Source organism: Trachypithecus francoisi, unplaced genomic scaffold (genome assembly GCF_009764315.1).
Source record: "Trachypithecus francoisi isolate TF-2019V2 unplaced genomic scaffold, Tfra_2.0 Lachesis_group7, whole genome shotgun sequence".
NCBI lineage: Eukaryota > Metazoa > Chordata > Mammalia > Primates > Cercopithecidae > Trachypithecus > Trachypithecus francoisi.
This window is the reverse complement of record NW_022681472.1, coordinates 90,009,497-90,030,830: the sequence shown is the minus strand read 5'-3', so window position 1 is coordinate 90,030,830 and position 21,334 is coordinate 90,009,497. Positions and strand designations below refer to the sequence as shown.

The window sequence follows — 21,334 nt, the reverse complement described above, 5'->3', positions numbered from 1 at the left end:
TATTAGGCAAAGTGTGTAGCGCCATGCCTGGTACCCAGTCAGTGCCAAATGGTGTTCCCTGCACCTTTACTCTTACCTGGAAAGCCAAACAGCCTCCCAGCAGTCTCTTTGCCTCTACTTTCTTTTTTCTTTTCCTTTCTTTTTCTTTTCTTGAGACAGAGTCTCACTCTGTCCCGTAAGCTGGAGTGCAGTGGTGTGATCTTGGCTCACTGCAACCTCCACTTGCCAGATTCGAGCGATTCTCATGCCTCAGCCTCCCGAGTAGCTGGGATTACAGGTGTGTGCCACCATGCCCAGCTAATTTTTGTATTTTTTGTAGAGACAGGGTTTTGCCATGTTGGCCAGGCTGGTCTCAAACTCCTGGACTCAAGTGATCTGCCCACCTTGGCCTCCCAAAGTGCTGGGAATTACAGGCATGAGCCACCGTGCCTGCTGCCTCTACTTTTCCTCTGTGCAATCAATTCCCTCACAACACCTCCAGAGACATAGTCCTTAAATGCAAATCTGACATAACTGCTCTCTATAGGCTTCCCTAATGCCTATAGATTGAATCCAAATGGAATCCATGAAATGGAAGGCTTTTCACAATTTTCATCCACCCATTTATTCTCCTTCTCAATAACTCTTCCCCAGCCAACCCTAATTTGTTGGGAGAAACCTGTTGTGGTATTATCTATCAGGTATTCAGACTGGTATAGGGGGAAGGAATGGAAGCTGTGTGGTTAGGTGGCTGTAATTCACATTCCAACTCTGCCCCTTCTTGCTGTGTGACCTGGAGCAGTTTAGTCTACCTCTCTGTCCTCAGTGTCTTCAGTCATGAAGGAAGGAGAAGAGCAATCTTTTCCTGGTGGGTTGTTAAGTGAAATAATCTAAGAAAATCACTTAGCGCAGGACCCAGCATGCACTAAGTATTCAGTAAAATGTTACTATCAGAGAGTGCTAGAAATGGAAAAGATAAAAATGACCCCTGATGCTATCAGCAAAGTACAGGAGAAGACTAGAGGTGGAGAAGAGAGGGTGGACAGATCCATGCCTCAGAGTGGATTAGGGCCTTCGTCTTCCTTCTCTTGGCTGTTACATACACCCCATCCCAGGACAGAGTATCTTCGTATACTTTTCCTCTTAGATCTCTCTTCTACTCTAGACTATGATCTCCTTGTGGCCAGGGACTATGTCTTACTCACCCCAAGGAAGGAAATGTCAAAGAGCTCTCCTGTATGACAGAGACCACACCTGTTCTTTAGCTCCAGGGAATGAAAACAAACAAGATGGTTGCCATGGTCAGTGGGGAAGGGCACCTAGGAAGAGTTATCCCCAGCAAGCCTGCTCTCCTTTCCCACAACTTGAGTGGTCTTCTCCTTATTGGCCATGCCTCCACGAGCCCCCTGACGATGAGTGCCCAGTGTGGAACCTGAGAAAGTCTTGCCTATACCGTCAGCCAGAATTTTCCCTACTCCCTTCCCCTCTCAACCTCTCTATCACATTTCTTTTTTTTATTTCAGACAGGGTCTTGCTCTGCTGCTCAGGCTGGAGTGCAGTGGCACAATTATGGCTCACTGCAGCCTTGACCTCCTGGGCACACATAATCCTCCTTCCTCAGCCTCCCAAGTAGCTGGGACCACAGGTGCATGCCACCAGGCCTGGCTAATTTTTGTATTTTTTGTAAAGATGGGGACTCACTGTGTTTGCCCAGGCTGGTTTTAGACTCCTGGGCTCAAGCAATCCTCCCACCTTGGCCTCCCAAAGTGCTGGGATTATAGGTGTGAGCACCATGCCTGGCCTGCATTTCTTATTTACACATCTCCCCTCCTAGAGTTTAGGCGCTCTCTGTGAAGTGCTATTAAGATAATGTTATCTATCTTATAACCAGACATAAACATAAATAAAACAAAAAGCAGTACAAGAAAACACAAGGAGTATTGGTACATAATTCAATATAAGGACAAGTTTGCAAACTGCTAAAGCCGTCAACAGAAGCAAGGGCTGTTGTGGAGGGAGTGAGCACCTGCACTGGGGGTCTGCAAGTAGAAGCTGCAACCACCTATTCAGAAAGCTCTGCAGTGTTTTCTGCAAAGTCAGATGTGAAGTTGGACTAAGCACTGGATGTCTTCTCTGGGCTCTTCCCAGTAAAATATCCTGTGTACCAGGGTGAAGAGTTCCCTCTCTGAATTTCCAGTTCTTTTGTTCACACAGAAAGGGGTAGAGAAACCTGGGAAGCAGCCACCCCAAGTCAAAGGATCCCCAGCCTGGTCTGCTCCACTGTCCCTGGACACTGCAAGCTGGGGGACTCCTTGGGCCTGGTTGACTCTCACTCAGGACACACTCCTAGGCCGGCTCCATAGAAATGCCAGGTATGTAATCTCTTAACTGGAAACTTGGCAAAGAATAAGGACAATTCATTGGCTCCACTGCCTATGCCTACAGGTAGGCAGACAGGGGAGAAAAGAGTATCTGGCCAGAGCAAGGAATGCCAATTTCCACTTGGCAAAGGGGACAGATATTTCAGAGAGGAGCACGGGGCAATTCTAACCAGCTATCACAAAAACCAGGCATTGTTCTAACCCTTTGCCTCCACGTGAACCCTCTTATCTAGCCAGGCCAGTCTGACCTGTGCCCTGAACATGCCGTGCTCACCTCTGCCTCCACCCATGCACACGCTGTTCCCTCACCTGCAATGCTAACAACCCAGCCACATCCCACCCATCCTCCAAGCCCCAGCAAGAGCCCAGCTCCTTTCTGAAACCACCCAGACCTATTAGACCACAGGGGTCCCCACAACTCCAAGACCACCTACTAGCTATGGTAATAAGAACAACCACAGCTGTCACTTGTTAAGCTCTTAGTGTGTGACAGATGACAATGTGGTAGACACTTTACACACATCGTGCCCATTCTCAAAATCAACAAGCAAGGAAAGGAGTATCAATGTCCCATTGTAGAGACTGCACTGTTTGCTAAGCTAGTATATGGCAACGCCAGGGCTTCCTGGCCCCAAATCCCATATTCTTTCTATGCCAAAATCAAATGTAATGTTTTTCTCTTATAGGCTCCCTTTGCCCATGGGAAAGAGCACAGGCTTCTTGAGTCCTAGGATTACGTCTTCTTGTCATCTACTGTCCCAAAAACTGCTTAAAGTCAGGTATGGGTGAAACTTCACCTACAAAATTTCCCTTGCATCTGATCTATTTCAAACTAGATTTCTTGCCACCAAAAGAGTCATAGAAAATACAATTTGGAGGTTTACTTCTTACTGTAGAGCCACAGATTCTTGAGCAAGAGTCGGCCTCAAAAGATCAACTAGAGGGGGTCATAAGGCTACACGGCCTGGGCACTCTCATATGAAGGAATGGCTGTGGCTGTGCAAATGTCCAGCCCAGGCATTCGAAGGACTTAGGGAAATAAATGAAATGTTCTCAAACTCTTAAAGGTATAGAGATATATATTTAGAAGGCATGTTATGCAAGAACTCTCAGGGCAGCTGGACCATGAGAAAACATCATTTGAGTGCTGTTCAGACTGCAAGTCATGCAATTAGCCAGACAGTGTTGTTCCTCTCACTGCTCCGTCCCACTCTGTGCCAGCCCCACCCTGTGATTGCTCCATACCAAGCCTGTCCAGCATTTTAATTAAGAATCTTTGAATGTTTTGCCTCTGTGATGCACATAAACGGCCTAGGATTATGCCTGACACGTGTTAGGGCCCAGTTGGAGTAACATACTGATATTCGTGTAAAGAGATCTAGAGACCTTGAAGAGCATCTAGAACAAGGTCTAGAAACTCCAAGGTCTCCAGGGCCTGGCGGGGTTACATAGAAGAGTGAAAAACCACCATACAAGTTCAGTGATGACTGGCAGCTAACTGCAACCTCAGCCTCAGGGAGACCACACGGAGCCATGGGAGCCTCGTGGTGGACAGCACAAGGACTTTCCCCAGCTAAGGACATAGTGGCTCCTCTGTCTGCCTGGTGGCTACCAGATAAAGCCAGGCCTAGAGTTGTTGGCCTGACTTCAGGGGAATTTTCGGGGAAATCATAAATCCTCATTTTTTGTGTGTGAAATCTGCCAATTGTTTTATATAATTTTTTTGTTTTGTTTTGTTTTTTGGAGACAGGGTCTGGCTCTGTCACCCAGGCTGGTGTGCAGTGGCAAGATCTCAGCTCACTGCAACATCTGCCTCCCAGGCTCTAATTATCCTTTCACCTCAGCCTCCCAAGTAGCTGGGACTACACCTGTGCACTACCACGGCCAGCTAATTTGTGTATTTTTTGTAGAGACCATTTTGCCCAGGCTAGTCTCGAACTTGTGAACTCAACTGATTCACACACTTCAGCCTCCCAAAGTGCTGGGATTACAGGCATGAGCCACCACGCCCGGCCAAAATCCGCCAATGTTTTAATATTGGCAATTATTTAAACCATTTTGTAAATGTTGCCTGGGTCAAACATACCTGATTGTTGGTCACATCCTGCCTGAAGATGGCCAGTTCGTGACCCTTCCATAGACGCAGCACCTGAGTCCAGAGAGGTGAGACAATCTGCCAGGCCCACAGCGCATGATCACCAGAGACAGCACAGGGACTGGAGCTCCCGCTGCCAGGCCAGGCCACTTTCCACTCCAGCCGTTGCTCTGCAGCATCTCAGCAGGCGCAGAGCCCCCACCAGGGTTGCTCCGCTGAGACACACCTGCAGGGTCACTGGAAGTCCACACCTCTGCCAAAGTCCCTGAATGTCACCTCTCTAGCCCACAACCCTTTGCTTCCCAATTGCTTCTTGGAACCACACCTAATCTTCTGGGCCGAGCATAGCCTTCTTTGCCTTCCACCATGCTTCCTCCAAGGTCATTCTGGGAGCTTTAGAATTTGACTCATTTATTTGCCAACGGGTCAGGAGCAGCCACTCTCTGCCAAGAACTGCACTCAGCCCTGGAGACACAGAGTGAATCAGACCCAGGCTCTGCTTTGCACAGCTGTGATAGTTAATTGTTATGTGTCAACTTGGCTACACCATGCCACCCAGATGTTTGGTCAAATATTGGTTTAGGTGTCACCGTGAGGGTATTCTTTAGATAAGATTAACATTCCAATCAGTAGACTTTGACAAAAGCAGTTTATCCTTTACAATTTGGGTGGGTCTCATCCAATCAGTTGACAGCCTTAAGAGAAAAAGACTGAGGTCCCTGAGGAAGAGAAAATTCTGCCTTTACGCTGTCTTTGGACTCCAGCAACAAAATCATCTCTTCCCTAAGTTTCTCTCCTGCTGGCCTGTCCTACAGATTTCAGACATGCCATCGCCAAGAACTGCATGAGCCAATTCCTGAATATAAATCTGCACACACACATTCAATTGGTTCTGTTCCTCTGGAGAATCCTGACAAGTAATAGTATAGAAGCTCATAGTCTAGTGAGCTTCTTTTTACCACTTCTTTTCATCATGTTAAATCATGTTGGATATGAAGGACAGGAAAATGAAGCAAAGGGTGATTCTTCCCCCCACCCCCAAGACCTGTAAGCAAGATTTTGTGTATCTGTGCTATGTGGATTTTTTCTAAGTGTCAAAGCATTGAAACTCCACAAAATTCAAGGAATACAAAATTTCCTAGTCTTGAACAGCCCTTCTAGCTCTGGTATTCTGTAATTCTGTGAGACATAAAGTGTTTCTGTAGTTTGTTTTGCTCCTCTAGGCCAAGGACCTAGAAAGTTTTGGTGTTCATTCCAAATAAAACCATTGAGGAAAAACAGAATGAGCCCCAAATCCAGAATGTGATATTCGTGGGTCTAAATTCTATCTTGGCCATTTGCTAGCTCAATGATCCAGGACATATCACCTCTTTGAGCCTCAATTTTCTCATCTGTAGAATGGAAATACTACTACTCCACAGTTGCTGTGAACCTTAAATGAGATGGCAAATGTGACTTTGGCCAGCACAGGGTCTGACCAACAAAGGTACCAGTAAATTTTAATTCACTCATTTATGCGTACAGATACCTGCAAGTCTTGGGGAGCTACCATCCTCAGCTTGCCCAACTTCAGCACAAGCCCTCCAGGGTCAAGCTGCTGTCCTCTCAGTCATAGACACCCTTGCAGCCTGACTGGGTTCGATCCCAAAACCCAGAAAAAGACATAATCCATATGCTCTTTTAAATATAAAACAAATACTTTCTTCTTGTAGAGGCAGCCTCACTTTTCTTGTCTGTCAATTGGAGATAATCATACCTCCTCTAAAGAATTGTCACAATGCCAGGATGTAAGGTTCTTACAAATGCCTGTGTCTGTCCTTCCTCAGATGCAGAAGGCAGAGAGAGTGGCAGCTTGGAGCCTGACACATAGAGAGACTGGCTTTTGGGTTGTGCCTGACAGCTTTCTGGTCCCCAGGCGCTGGTTTGTCCCTGTATAAGACAGGGTTGATAAAACTAGGCACCTCAGTTGCTGGGCTCAGTGGCTCATAACTGTAACCCCAGTAATCTGGGAGGTTAAAGCAGAAGGATTGCTTGAGCCCAGGAGTTTGAGATTAGCCTGGGCAACATAGAAAGATCCTGTCTCTAAAAAGAAAATTTTAATACAAAATACATTAGCTGAATGTGGTGTTGCATATCTGAAGTCCCAGGTACTTGAGAGACTGAGGCAGGAGGATCCATTGAGCCCGGGAGTTACAGGCTTCCGTGAGCTATGGTCACACCACTATACTCTACCCTGGACAACAGAGTGAGACCCTATCTCTAAAAAACAAACAAACAAACAAACAAAAAAATCTAGGCATCTCAGAGTTTGCAAGGATTTAATGAGACAAATCACTCAAGACTTGGGTCCCCATCTAATGCAGTTTATAAGCAGGGATTATTATTATTATCCTATGTTTTGCAGGGAAAGGTGGGCACTAAACTGCTATGAATTTCTCTTTTGCCTAATCTCTTATGAATTGACATTCTATTACCTGCCACTAAGAAAGTCCTAGCAAATGCCTTTTGAAAGCATACCTCTCACTTTACATCTTATTTTTGTATGTTTTTGGTTTTTTTGTGGGTTTTTGTTTGTTTGTTTGTTTGTTTTGAAGACCAGGTCTCACTCTGTCACCCAGGCTAGAGTGCAGTGGCATGATCACAGCTCACTGCAGCCTCGAACGTCTAGGCTCAAGAGATCCTCCCACCCCAGCCTCCCAAGTAGCTGAAACTACAGGGGCATGCCACCACACCCCCACCCCCAGATTTTTGTGTGTGTTTGTTTGTTTTAACACAGAGTATTGCTCTGTCACCCAGACTGGAGGGCAGTGGTGTGATCTCGGCTCACTGCAACCTCAGTGTCCTGGGTTCAAGCAATTCTCCTGCCTCAGCCTCCCGAGTATCTGGGATTACAGGCATGCACCACCACACCTGGCTGATTTTTATATTTTTAGTAGAGATAGGGTTTCATCATGTTGGCCAGGCTGGTCTTGAACTCCAGACCTCAAGTGATCTGCCCACCTCAGCCTCTCAAAGTACTGGGATTATAGGCATGAGCCACCATGCCCAGAAAATTTTTTTTTTTTTTTTTTTTTTTTCTGTAGAGGCGGGTCTCCCTATGTTACCCAGGCTGGTGCCAAATTCTTGGGCTCAAATGATCTTGGCCTCTCAAAGTGCTGAAATTACAGGCATGAGCCCCTATGCCGGCCTTCACTTTACATCTTGGATTATGGAGCTGGGAAGGCAATTAGGTGTCATCTCCAGTTCCAGATGGAACATTTGTGATCCAAGAGGTGAAGCCACTGCTGGGTGGGGCACGGCTAGGAGGCAGTGGAAGACTCAGCCCCGCCCAATTGTTTCTACTTAATCTTGCTGACAGCATGAGAGTCAGAAGGTTTATACAGCAGCAAAGAAACTTGGCAAGAGCTGCTTGGTCAGGGGGTCACAGAGCAGGAGAAGGCATGGGAATTCTATCCTTAATTGTATCCTGTTTGACTTGGCCCTCCCTATAGCGGGCAAAGCCAAACTGCCAGCAGAACTCTTGCCCCTTGGTCGACATCAGGAATTTTGACTTCTAATTCTGGCTGATTACTTTGGAGAAGTTGCCTAGCCTATTCACATCTTCCCATTAATAAGTCTGGGATAATAATAGCTTCCTCTCTTTGGGGGACATTTCAATGGCTTTTTTTTTTAAACAAATTTACTTACATCATTTGTTCTCCTTAATTTGCTATGTTTGAATAGGCAAGGAATCGTTTGAAGCCAGCAGCCAGTAATCACTAATAACACCGACAATTTGTTTAAAAAAAAAAAAAAAGAACAGCTAAATGCATTTCAAGACTAGATCTCCATCTACTTCTTACTGAAACAGCCCCCTGGGAATGTGTTTAGCCCATGTTCAGTTCTGATACGGCTGTGGTAGATGTTGAACTTGAATAGAAACAGCCCCGTGGACAGAGAGTTAGACATCCCCCAGGTGAGGCTGGGAGACCTTGGTGAGGTCATTTTATCCATCTGAATCTCCACTTCTTCAATCATAAATCAAGAAAGTTGTACTGATAGACTTTAGGGCCTTCCTCAGTGACACTGCTCAGACTTTCCTGTAATAATCATTTAATGAAAAGAATTCTCAGTAGCCCTGGCCCCTCTGAACCCACACTCTTTCCAGTCACCCTCCAAGAAGCTTCCAGCGCAAATCTCATCATGTCACTCCCTAGTTGAACTTCTTCTGATGGCAGAGAAAGAAACATGAGAATCATTGTGTATCCATGCAAAGGTATAATATGCAGCTATCTAAAATGACATATAAAACAGAGCTTTCAACAATATGAAAATAAACAGCTTATATTTGGTGACAAAGTCAGCATACAAAATCATGCACTAGTATCTCAATGGTTGACAATGCTAAAGACAAAGGCTAGAAGGAGATATCACAAGATGTTAATAGTGGTTCATTGACTCAACCTACTAAGTGCAAGAGCTAGGACTTGAACCTGTGTCCCTGCTTAGAGAGAATGTGGGTGAGTTGTTAGAGAATTTGCATGTGATAATAAGTGCCCAAATATCCTGAAAAGTTCAAAAGCAAAGAAGTATTAGAATTACGACATGGGCCTAGAGAACCTATTTAGAGAAGTCAGCTCTATTTTGTGTCCATGTCCTTTACCATGGACTTTAATAGTTAATGCCTTTTTTCTAGATCATTCATTTTATTCCTTTTCTTCAACAATATTTCTGCACATAATAAGGCGGGATGTTTTGTTCTTCCTTTAGACTCATTCTCCAGATATCTGTGGAAGTTGAGCAACACATTTTTGGTAACTTAAGCAGTGAATCTTTTTTCATTAGATCACTATTAGAGATCCTAGATTAAAAAGCTAAATTATTTGAGAGTTCAGACAAAAATCACGTCCATTTTCTTTGGGCTGGACCACTGCTTTTAAAATTATACTCTCTTTAAAATGACAAGTTATGTATTCTGGTCTTAGCATTTCAAAAAACCTGAGGTGCTCCAGGGCACCAAACCTAACAACCCCTCTTCCACTAATCACCTATGGTTTTCTGGACACAGGAATAATTGCCACACTCATTGGTTGCAGGCATGTCTCTCGGGTTCACGTACTAGACAACAGGGGCTAATACAATCTAGATAAGTATAGTCCCCAGAGGTAGGCAGAAAGCACTGGGTGTATTATTTTCTTAAAATAAAAAGATCAACTTTAAACAGACAAAACTACCCTGTTTCGTCAGACGATGGGTTACAAGGCCTTGACGCTAGGAAAGCACTTTCACCTAAACGATCAAGGAGGAACCATTCATTCAAGCTAAACAGCAGTCTATGGGGTGAATCCCTCAAAACAGAAAAAAACAGGACGGGACACCAGGCAGTATTTTCTTGGAAGCAGCATTGTGTGTGGATTGGGAGGCCTATATTTGAATTCTAGCTCTTATACTTCCTCACTGTGGGGTTTTTGCAAATTTCCAGCTGCCTGCAAGCTTCATTACTGCCATCAAAACAAATGGGGTTAACAGATCTAGCACATAACTGGCACTCCAGAAGTGAGTGGAATAGAAAATTAAACATGGAAGGAAAATCAATAGCCCTTCTTATATATGAATTTTATATATTATATATATATATCTCATATATATCTCCAAAAGCTTTCAGAAATAAGATAAGAACACCACGCTTATCTATCATCATACGTTACTAAGAGTGACTTCAGAGCTCAGGGTGCAGGTGTTTTCAACCTGTGGCCATGCACCTCTCTGGGTTCCACAGATGTGCAGCCTTCCAAAGTAAGATGTTATCTGTATCCTTGCCTTCCCAGTATTTATTGCTCTGTCTTACGGTAACAACGGCCTAATTTCCTTTTGGGAAACCACCCCCATTCTGCCCTCCACCAAGATGAAGTGGAGCCTATCCACTCCAAGTAATAGTGACAAGCATGGGGCCAGCCGAGCATCCAACCCCCTACCCACAGAGGTTATGTCAGGGCTGGGCCAGATATTTACCAGGACCATAAAAAAAGGTTGTGCTCTTTCAATTGGGGTTGCTAGGTGGGTAAAATACCAGCCTGTGCTGCTGACGGACATCTTTGCCATCACTGGGAGAGACTCTTCCTAAAAAGAAAGCCAAAAATTCAGAGAGCAGAGGCAAGATATGGAGCTAAGTTCCTCCTGGCATCTTTGAGCTCCTGGTTCCAGCATGCCTAGACCACTTCTACTCCAGGATTTATGAGGACCATGAACTATTACATTGCTTTTTGGTAGGTGCCAATTTGACCTGGGTCTCTGACACTCGTGAAGAAAAGAATCCTAACTAATACAGGAAATTTCATCAATTCCTTGATATACATGGAAATTTTGCATAAGTATGCTTATTTTCCTGGAGAGAAGGAAAACCCATTCTGAATGGGCTTCTGTACTAGAAAAATTAAAACTGCCTGTTCTAATCCAATGCTCTCATTTTACAGATGAAAAGGCCTAGACCCAAAGAGACAGTCATTGCCCCAGGTCACATAACAAGTGGGTGACATGGACCGGAATCCAGTTCTACTGACTTTCATCCTCACCAGTGGATCCCAACATCGGACCACACAGAGGAATCACTGGGGTGCTACTGATCAACACCCGCTCAGGTTCTCCCCTAGATCAGGTAAGCCAGAACATCTGCAGAGCAGATTGGAGCAGTAGTCTTCTTAAAACCTCCCTGGAGGACTCGCATGTACAGTTAGGGTAGGAACCCTTTCTTAGGCTATGAAAACAAAGATGAAGAAACGCAATCCAACGGATCCAATACTCATTAATTAAAATTAAACAAGTACCTTACCAACACAAAATATCTTATACCACTTGAACACTGAGCTAGGTGTGGGGGTGCAAAATTGCAAAGGACACAATACCTGCCCTGGAAATAACTTCCTCTCTTGTGTAAAAGAAAGTAAGAACCATCCTTCAAAGAAAGTGCTGCATTTCATCAGCCGCAGAATGGAATTCTTGGCAGCCCTGCCTTCAAAAATCTCAGCCACCTGCCTCTCTCTTCATCTCTCGAATTAAGTAAACAGGTCCTTTAGAAGATACAGTCAAGTATTTGTGTCTGTTTGAAATAGTCCCCTTTAGGGAATGTAAGGCATTTAAGTATATTTACAAAAATTCCTTTTGAGGAATGCAGTATATAGATAAGTTCATTCCTGTATTTTTCTAAGGAGATGCTACTGTCACGGGGTCTTTTTACATCATCCTCCCTGAACTGTCTCACTCTATTTCCACTCCATTTTCCACCTATTGTAGGAACTGTCATGTGTTAAGACTTCAACCTAGTAAGTATTTACGAATCCCCTCCATGTCCCAAGCTCTTTGCTGAGTGCTTGGGGGATGGAAAGGATAAACAAGGATACCAAAATGAAAAAAACAAAGTTACTGTTTTCGACGAGCTAACAGTCAAATGAGGGACAACAGGTTAGTACTCATTTCTAACAAAAGCAAGCTGTGATAAATGTTTAATTATGGTTATAACTCCACTTATTAAGTGTCTGCCGTGTGCCAGGCACCTTACTAAGTACTGTACATACCTGATAACATTCCTTTCTTATGACCCCGCTGTTGGGTAGCTGTCATCTATCTGCATTCCACAGGTAAGAAAACAGACTTGGAGCCACACTCATCTACTCAGTCTCAGCTAGTTAGCAGCAGAGCCATGACTGGCTGTTGGGTCTGCTTAATTCCAAACGGGTCCTGAGCGCCCCCAGCTGAGTACAGACTACATCAGGATCCAGGAAAACCAGGTTCATGATGGAGCCTCATTGCACATTTCTCCATACTGCAATACAGACGTGAAGATAAGAAACAAGATTCCTGCCCTTAAGGAGCTCACGTCTAGGAGGGAGACTCAAACCACAATTTTAGGGAGTGTTAATCACTTTTTAAATCAAAGAATTGGTATCATAGAAGGTAACTGATACTGGGGAAAGCATAAGAACTCATATCTGGGGAAATTTTTGAAGTCAAGATTGGCAGAAATGGATGAAAGAAATAAGGGCAGGGATCTAGAAATTGGGAGACGGTTGTAGCTAATAATGCTGACACCCCCACCTGCAGCCTTCTCCAGAGGACGGCCCTTGGACAAATTGGAGTCATCTCACCTGGAGATCCCTTTGGCGCAAAGACAAAAGACACCCCGCCCCTCAACCTATAATACATACATGACTGAGTCCTATCAAGGTAAAGTAACTTGTCCAAGGACTTGCAATCAAGAGGTGGTGCACCTGGAATTCAAAGTCCCAAGCTGGGCCAGCACTCCTGGGACACGTTTGTTCCTCAGCCTGCCTTGTCCCATTGAATCTGATAAAGCCGCACTTGAGAGGGAGTGACATCATCTAAGCCATGGTAGTATTTCTGGAGCCCATGGGAATGCCTGAATCCTGCCCCACCAATTACCCTTCCTGAGTAAGGAAGTCCTAAAAGATAGATCTACAAGAAACAGTGGTCATATAGGACACAAACAAACAAAAAACCTTTTCATTATTAGCTGAGCCAGCAACTGGCACCTGAATTCAATCTTCCCTAGTACAGATGAATTAAAACACACAGATTAGACCAGAGGCTAAGTGTAGCCTCTCCTACCCCAGCCCCTGGCCCCAGCCAAAAAAAAAAAAAACCAATTTTGACTCTTCTCACTCTCTCCTCCATATTTAAGGAGCAAAAATGTGGGCTGGCACTGTTAGAAGCAGCTTAATTAATACTGCTCCCCTAAATGGAAACGATAAAATTTGTGAATGAAGTTGCCTGCCAGTCTTTTCTGTCTGGCACAGCTGTGCTGTCCAATACAGGAGCTATTAGCTACATGAAGTTATTTAGATTTAGGCTTAAATTAATTAGAATTAGATACAGTGGAAAATTCAAGTCTTCAGTCACATTAGCCACATTTCAAGTACTCAAAAGCCGCACACAACTAGGGGCTTCCATAGCAGACAGTGCAGATGTAGGCAATTTCCACCACTGCAGCAAGAGGACACGAGAGAGAGAAAGGGAGCGGGGAGAAGAGTCTCAGACCCTCTGTCTCAGAGGTTCAGGCAAAGCTCAGTTTACCCAACCAGCTGTGGTTGCAAAAGGGAATTGAGAAGAGGGACATGAGAACAAGTCTCTACCCTTCAATACACAGTGAACCCCCCAGTGGCACTTGTGAGTGTAGCCTAATCTGTACTTCAGGCTCCAACCAATAAATGCACATTTCCCCTCAAGGAGGAACAGAGGTAGGGCAGGCAGCAAAGGATCTGGTACTGCTTTCAAGGTGTATGTGACACTCCTATTAACCAAAAAATCAAATTCGAGAAAAAAGAGTGATCTGCAGCCTGGAATAAGTCCATTTGCCATCTGGAATAAATACAAAATTCCAGAGAAGACTGAATTGAAGACCCCATTAGGGTCAGGTGCCCAGCTTTGGGTCAGTCACGATGGTGGGGTTTTAAGAACCTGGCATCCAAGCATGTGGTTGTGTGATTGAATCATGGCTACTACTTGTGGACGTCCCTCTACAACAGGCAGACAAAATGGCAGGGGCTGCTACACTGAGGCCTTATCCCTCACTTCCCTTCTTATGTTTGTAAGTCAACCCTGGCTGGTTTGTCCCTGGCCTTCGAGATTTTTGAGGACAAACATTCTGTTTCCTTCACTGTGCCCAGCGTGGTACCTGACTCATAGCCCTTCATGCTTCTCAATAAATGTTTAACTGCATGGCAGGAGATGGCATTCACTGAGCCTATCTTAGGCCAGGGATAATGCTATGTGCTCCTGATATGGTTTTGATGTGTTCCCACCTGAATCTCATCTTGAATTGTAGCTTCCATAATTCTCATGTGTTGTGTGAGGAACCCGGTGGATGATAATAGAATCATGGGTGTGGTTTACCCCGTACTGTTTTTGTAAATAATCTCACGAAATCCGATGTTTTTATAAGGGGTTTCCCCTTTAGCTTGGCTGTCATTCTCTCTTGTCTGCCACCCTGTAAGATGTGCCTTTCACCTTCTGCCACGATTGTGAGGCCTCCCCAGCCACGAGGAACTGTGAGTCCATTAAACCTCTTTTTCTTTATAAATTACCCAGTCTGGGGTATGTCTTTATCAGCATCATGAAAATGGACTAACACAGCTCCATACGCATTGACTAATTTAATCGTTACAGCAACCTTATGGGGTGCATTTTATTCACCCTCTTTTCCAGACGAAGAAAGTCTTATCAAGGTAAAATAAGTTGCTCAAGGGCACATAACCAGTAAATGATGAACCTGGAATTCAGACTCACATCTATATGACTTCTCATGATGCTAAATATTTAAAAATGGATGAATGAATATTATCACAATTGATTGGATTAAATACCAAAAACTACTCACAAAATAATTGTTTAAAATTTTATTCAACTGGGCACAATGACTCACACCTGCAATCCCATAATTTTGGGAGTCTGAGGTGGGACGATTGCTTGAGCCCAGGAGTTCAACACCTGCCTGGGCAACGTGTGAGACCCCATCTCTACAAAAAAAATTTTTTTTAACTAGTCAGGCATGGTGGCACATACCTGTAGTCCCAGCTACTTGTGAGGCTGAGGTGGGAGGATTGCTTGAGCCTGGGAAGTGGAGGCTGCAGTGAGCCATGACTGCACCACTACACTCCAACCTGGGTGACAGAGCAAGACCCTGTCTAAAAAAAAACAATATGCTATCAAAAAGTGGATAAATATGAGGCTACGTTCAGAATAACTTTTGAGTACTGCAATTGATGTCTGTTTTCTGTGAAGATAGGGCCATAGTCATACAATATTTAAGGAGCAAAAGTGTGGGCTGGTACTACATTAAATACAGCTTAATTAATAATGATGTTCTAAATGGAAACAATACAAGTATGAATAAAGCTGCCCGCCAGCCTGTTCTATTTGGCACAGCCAGCCTATTCTTAGGCTCTTACCAGTTTTCATTACATAGTTGACCTCGGAATGTCAATGACTTGTGGTATAATTGACATATAATTGGCATCCAGGGTTCCCTTGCAGTTTATATTTCTTTGCTGGAACCTGTAGCCTGAGAATAAAAGCTGTCTCTAACTTCTTCAATTTCTTTGTTTCCTGACTCAAACCTTAGCTCCTACAGTACTCTTTGACATATAGCCTATATTTTAGTCTGCTCACTAGTCCTAAGACAGGCCTTGCACAGTCCTTCTTCTATACCTTTCCTCCTGCTATGAGTCCTCACCTAGGACTCATTTAGCCCTGTACTTTCTTCAGGACTCAATTAAACCTACACAAAGATGAATGTCAATAGGTTCAAATATTCCTCTGCTACCACTGCCCTAGGGAATATTTAATATTTAACATAGAAAGTGTCAAGTGCTGCAAAATGCAAGCCCTAGTTTCATTTTGGAATTTGTATCAGCTTTTGCTGTGTAACAAATAAGAACAAAAATCTTGATGTCATATGACAAGACGTTTACACATCTACATGACAGCTGGAGTTCATCTGATCTAGCTGATTTAGATAAATAAGGCATGTTATTCTCATGGCAAAAAAACAAAGGCATGAGAGCAAGCCCAACAATACTAGCATATTTGAATCTTCTGCTCATATAACCTCTGCAAACATCCTACCGGCCAAAACTAATCACGAGGCCAAGGCCAAAGTTAGGGAGTACAGAAACTACTTTCCTGCCACAGGGTAGGGGGAAGAGAATGAATATTTACTGAACAATAATCTAATCTTTACAGACACTACCATGTATTTTAAATGTCCCTTCTTTTGCCACAGCAGGCTAGAGAATGCAACCTAAATGAGAGGAGAAAACCACCCAAAGCACTTAGATCTCAGAGAAATAGGGCAGAGCTGCTGCACACACAGCCTCTCACTGGGTAATGAGGAAAGTAGATGATGCACTTGGAGAGCAAGTTGAAAGGCAGCAAAGGCTTCTCAGCAATAATGTGTTATTGTCAGGGACTTAGAGGGAATGCCAAGCTGGTGGTGCCATACACAGATGATGGGAGCATAAATTGATGAAAATATTTTATAGGGGAAGTTGACAATATGTATCACAATTTGTAAATGCACTTGCCCTTTGATCCAGCAATCCCACTGCTAAGAATATGCTCTATGGGCCGGGCGCGGTGGCTCAAGCCTGTAATCCCAGCACTTTGGGAGGCCGAGACAGGCAGATCACGAGGTCACAAGATCAAGACCATCCTGGCTAACACGGTGAAACCCCATCTCTACTAAAAAATACAAAAAAAAACTAGCTGGGCGAAGTGGCGGGCGCCTGTAATCCCAGCTACTAGGGAGGCTGAGGCAGGAGAATGGCATGAACCCGGGAGGCGGAGCTTGCAGTGAGCCAAGATCCTGCCACTGCACTCCAGCCTGGGTGACAGAGCGAGACTCCGTCTCAAAAAAAAAAAAAAAAGAATATGCTCTATGGATAAAATCAAGTAAGTATACACAGATTATACTCATTTGTTTGCTGTAGTAAAATAATTTGAAAATAAAAATAAGTAAAAGCAGAAAAGAAAAATTGAGTATCCATCTCTAAAGCTCTGGTTAAATGAATGATGGTACATCCATGCAACATATTATAAAGTCATTAAAAATAAGTCTATACATACTAATTTGCTCATTCAAAAAAATATTTACTGTCTGCTCACAATATACCAAGTCCTGTTCTTGGCACTGACAATGTAACAGAAAATTAGATATTCAGGATCTTTCTTCTCCAGGAAAGAGAGTAGTGAGAGATGATTAATAAGTCAATACATAAATGTCATCATCTCGGGAAGTGATAGAGCAAAAAAATAACAGGTTGGTATGCAAAAGGGAGCCTAGGAGAGAGATCACCTTGAATGGGGGTCTGTGGAAAACTTCTATGAGGAAGAAATGTTTGTGCTGACTCCTGCATATCAAGAAAGGAAGGCCAATTCCTCCTCGAAGTGCATGAAGACATAGGGGAAGAACATTCTAGAAAGAGGAAACAGCAAAGGCCCTGAGGTGAAAATGAGCTTGTTTTATTCAAGGGAAGGACAAAAAGTCAGTGTGGTTGGAGCAGAGTGAGTGGGAAAAACAGTGGTACAAGATGAGGTAGGAGAAGAACTACGAGATCCATGTCTCTGTTCCACCGCCTACATTTTTGTCTTCGGTTTCTTCATCTGTAAAATGGAGTTACTAATCATTGACAGCTTTTGTCTCTGGAATCTCCATAAGAAGGTCTGTGCAATAGGCAGGGCAGGCATTATCATTCCCGCTTTACAGATGAGGAAACCGAGATTTCAGTTTTGTAACTGCCCCCAGTCACATCTTTTGTAGTTAGCAGAATCAAGACTCAAATCCAGATTCCTGATGGCTATCACAGCACTCCTTTTGCTGCAGCACAATCTCTCCCACCTTGTTTGTGTATTTCGACACACAAAAGCCCTAAATTCGGCTGTGAATCTTTACCACCTCCAATTCTTTTTTTTTTTTTTCTTTGAGACAGTATCTCACTCTGTTGCCCAGGCCAGAGTGCAATGGCCAGATCACAGCTCCCTGCAGCCTTGACCTCCTGGGCTCAAGTGATCCTCCCACCTCAGCCCCCAAGTAGCTGGGACTACAGGCACATGCCACCATGCCTGACTAATTGTGTGTGTGTGTGTGTGTGTGTGTGTGTGTGTGTGTGTTTGTAGAGATGAGGTTTCACTGTGTTACTCAGGCTGGTCTCTAACTCCTGAACTCAAGTGATCCATCTGCCTCAGCCTCCCAAAGGGGTGGGGTTACAAGCATGAGCCACCATGCCTGGCCTCCAATTCTTAGTAAGAAGGATTTAACTCCAGTGTTGTGGATAAACTGAGTTTTTCCATCTGCAGCTTAGAGTCACTCATGGGTTTTATTTCCAATATAATTTGTTGCTTACATATTTCTCTCTCCCACCAAAATATGAAAAGGCGACATGCTGAACTGTCCATGCTGTAGGATGCATATGGACAGAGAAGACACAGGGTTGAATGTGCACAGAAGAACACCAACAGTGCCTGCACTATGCATCCAAGATCAAATAGCTTCTAAATTGTGGGACTAGGATTTGAACTGCTATCCATCCAAGTCAAAAGCGTGGCTTTTTTCAATCCTTGGGATAAAGGACCATGTGAAGTACCTGATGCATGGAACTAGCTTGATTAACTTTAGCTGCAATTGTGGTATTGCACACTGTGTTCATAGAAGGGTCTCTCCCTGGTCAGCAGTCATCCAGTATGATGGCAACGAATCCAACTAAAGGATCCACGGGATTAAAAAAGGTCAGATTGTGTGGATTTCAGATGATTCTCATGCCTTCAATCCTTCCGCCATAATTTGCACAAAAGCCTGGTAGTCTCGCTCCATTTCTCAGAGCAGAATCTGCTGCGGACCAAGAGATTAATCAGACCTCATTAATTTTGCAAAATAAACCATGACATGATTACCCGTGCACTTAGAGGCATTATCATAAATCACCAAAATTAAATCTCACCTGTCTAAGTAGAGGAGCAGCCTGCATTCAGGCCCTGTGAACAGAAGGTCACAGCATCAATAGCTTCTTGATGGCTTCATTTCTTTCTAGGGCCTTCTCGTGACCAGCTCGTGACCAGCAGGACCAGCTGCACTGTTCTCCAGTTTGGTCATTAGCAGAATCATGAACATTATTAGCCCAGTGGTTTTGAAAAGACTCTAGTGTATGTTTATTTTTGCATAAAGACTAAGCTACATTCAGAGGAGATTAGAATTTTGAGAGGCAATGATTTGTTTTTTCATGCCATAGCTTCTTAAGTTAAAGTCTGCATATGCCTTAGAGATCTCTAGAACAAACCTGAGGCCCAGAAGGGGCTAGTAATTTGTCCAAGGTCACACAAGTCATTCATGGCAGGTCTGGGACTAGAACTAGGGACTTCTGATTCTCAGTCTGGGGCTTTTTCCATTCCAATGCATCCACATAGGGACTTGAGGTAGATAAGAACATATTGAGAAATATTTACTCCCTCCTGGAGGACTGTACTGCCTAGCTTTTGTCTTGGCCATGTGACTTCCTTCAGTCAAGGGAATGGAAGCAGACCGCACTACAAGCAGCAGTGAGATGTGCTTCTCTGCTTTTGGCATGAGAAGGCTCCACCCTGGTAGGCCCACAAGTCTGAAGAAGATGCAGAACCATGGAGCAGACCCAGACCCAGCTGTGGCTTGGAGAAGTCCAGTCCAGCCCAGCCTAGAGCAGCTGGTCTCCAGTTGATTCATAGACATAGTAGTAAAATAAGTGTCTAGGTCTCAGAGTTTTGTGGTTGCATAGCATGCAACAGTAGTTGGTTGATTCAAGGCTCATCCTGCAAACAAATGTATGATTCCTGTGATGTCAATGACGCATTAGAAGCCTGGGCTTTGGCAGGGTTGAGTTTAGATCTTGGTTGGGGCATTTAGTTACCGAGAGATCTCGGGAAAGTCACTGAAGCTCTCTGAGATTCAATTTCCTGAACACAGAAATGAAAGAAATAATACTTACCTGTGGAGGGGGGATCAGAATTTGAAATTCAGAATTTTATTGGAACTTCCTAGCCCATTGCAGGTTTTAGATTGCAAACCTCTGGCTGGAGAGTTGGGAAAGGTTTGTTGTAACATTAAAAACCAGTAATGTCAGAAACACATTCTCTTCTGCCTTGGTCATAAAACCTTGATTTTTAGCTGGGCATACGACACCGCAAATAAAATCTATATTTTCCAGATTTATTTGCAGCTAGTGTGATTTGTGAGGAAGTTTTGGCTAAGAAGATGTAAGCAGAGTGTCACATACAACTTCTGAGATATGTCCTTACAAAGAGGGAAGACATCCTTTCCCCCTTCCTCTTTCTTACTGGTTTGAATGTGGACATGATGGCTGTAGCTCAAGCAAACACTGTGAAGCATGAGTAGGAAACCAAATGCCATTTAAGGCAGGAAGGAGAGGGGAAAAGCCTAGGTTCTGAAACCTTGGTACTAGGCTGGACTACCTGCCTGCAGACGTCAACATAAGAGGAAAGAAATCTGTTATACTAACTTGACTGAGCCTCTATTATTTCTGGCAGCCCTATTCAGCATCACTTGGGAGCTTATTGGAAATGCAAAGTCCCCACTCCAGACCCACCGAATCAGAATCTCAGGTGAGGAGCCCACAAATCTGCTTTAACAAGCTCTCCAGGTGATTCTTATGGCCACTGAAATTTAAGGAGCATTGATTTAGAGTTTTCCAGCACATACACCTACCTGATAACTGATAGAGCCATCCTAAATTGCAGGTTTTGTCAAGAACTTGGTGAATGTTTAAAAGGCAGATGAAATAAAGCCAGAAAGGATGGCAAAGCCAATAACTGACAGTGTCAAGATGGAAAATGATTCTGACAGGGTGGAACACTGGACCAAAGCCAAGCAGATGAAATTTAATGGGGATATATATATATATAAAGCAAATAAAGAGGTTCTTTTTTATTGAAGGAAATATAAAATGTTCCATTCTTTGACTTCTTAAATTAAAAAGGGAAAATGTAAATTTACATATTTTAAAATACAACAAATAAAGTTATCAATCAATCCCAATTATAGCTAAAGAAATGAGAGGAGAGAAGATCAGGAGAGGAAAAGTGAGAAAACCCCAAAGTAATAAAGAGACACAGAGTCAATGACAGAAAGGAAGAGGACTGAGAATTCACTTTTGAATCAATCTGTGGATCCTGAGATGATCTTCACACCTAGGGGGAACCATAATTACAAGTCAGATTTTACTGAGACTTACTATGGGTCAGGCACTACATCGTGTGTGTTACGCACATTTCTCCTGTGAGGAACACTATTATTATCATTGCTTTTCAGATGCAGAAACTGAAGCCGCCAGAGGTTGAGTATGTT

General features: G+C 43.7%; 1 long non-coding RNA gene across 1 annotated transcript in view; it reads right to left on the bottom strand.

Annotated features, from left to right (window-relative positions):
- The window catches only part of LOC117079381, a 32,499-nt gene extending 11,844 nt beyond the window's left edge, over positions 1–20,655 (bottom strand). Inside the window, exon 1 of the long non-coding RNA XR_004435410.1 lies at positions 18,942–20,655. This is a non-coding gene — a long non-coding RNA (uncharacterized LOC117079381). The remainder of the gene's footprint in view (positions 1–18,941) is intronic.
- Positions 20,656–21,334: the final 679 nt, after the last annotated feature.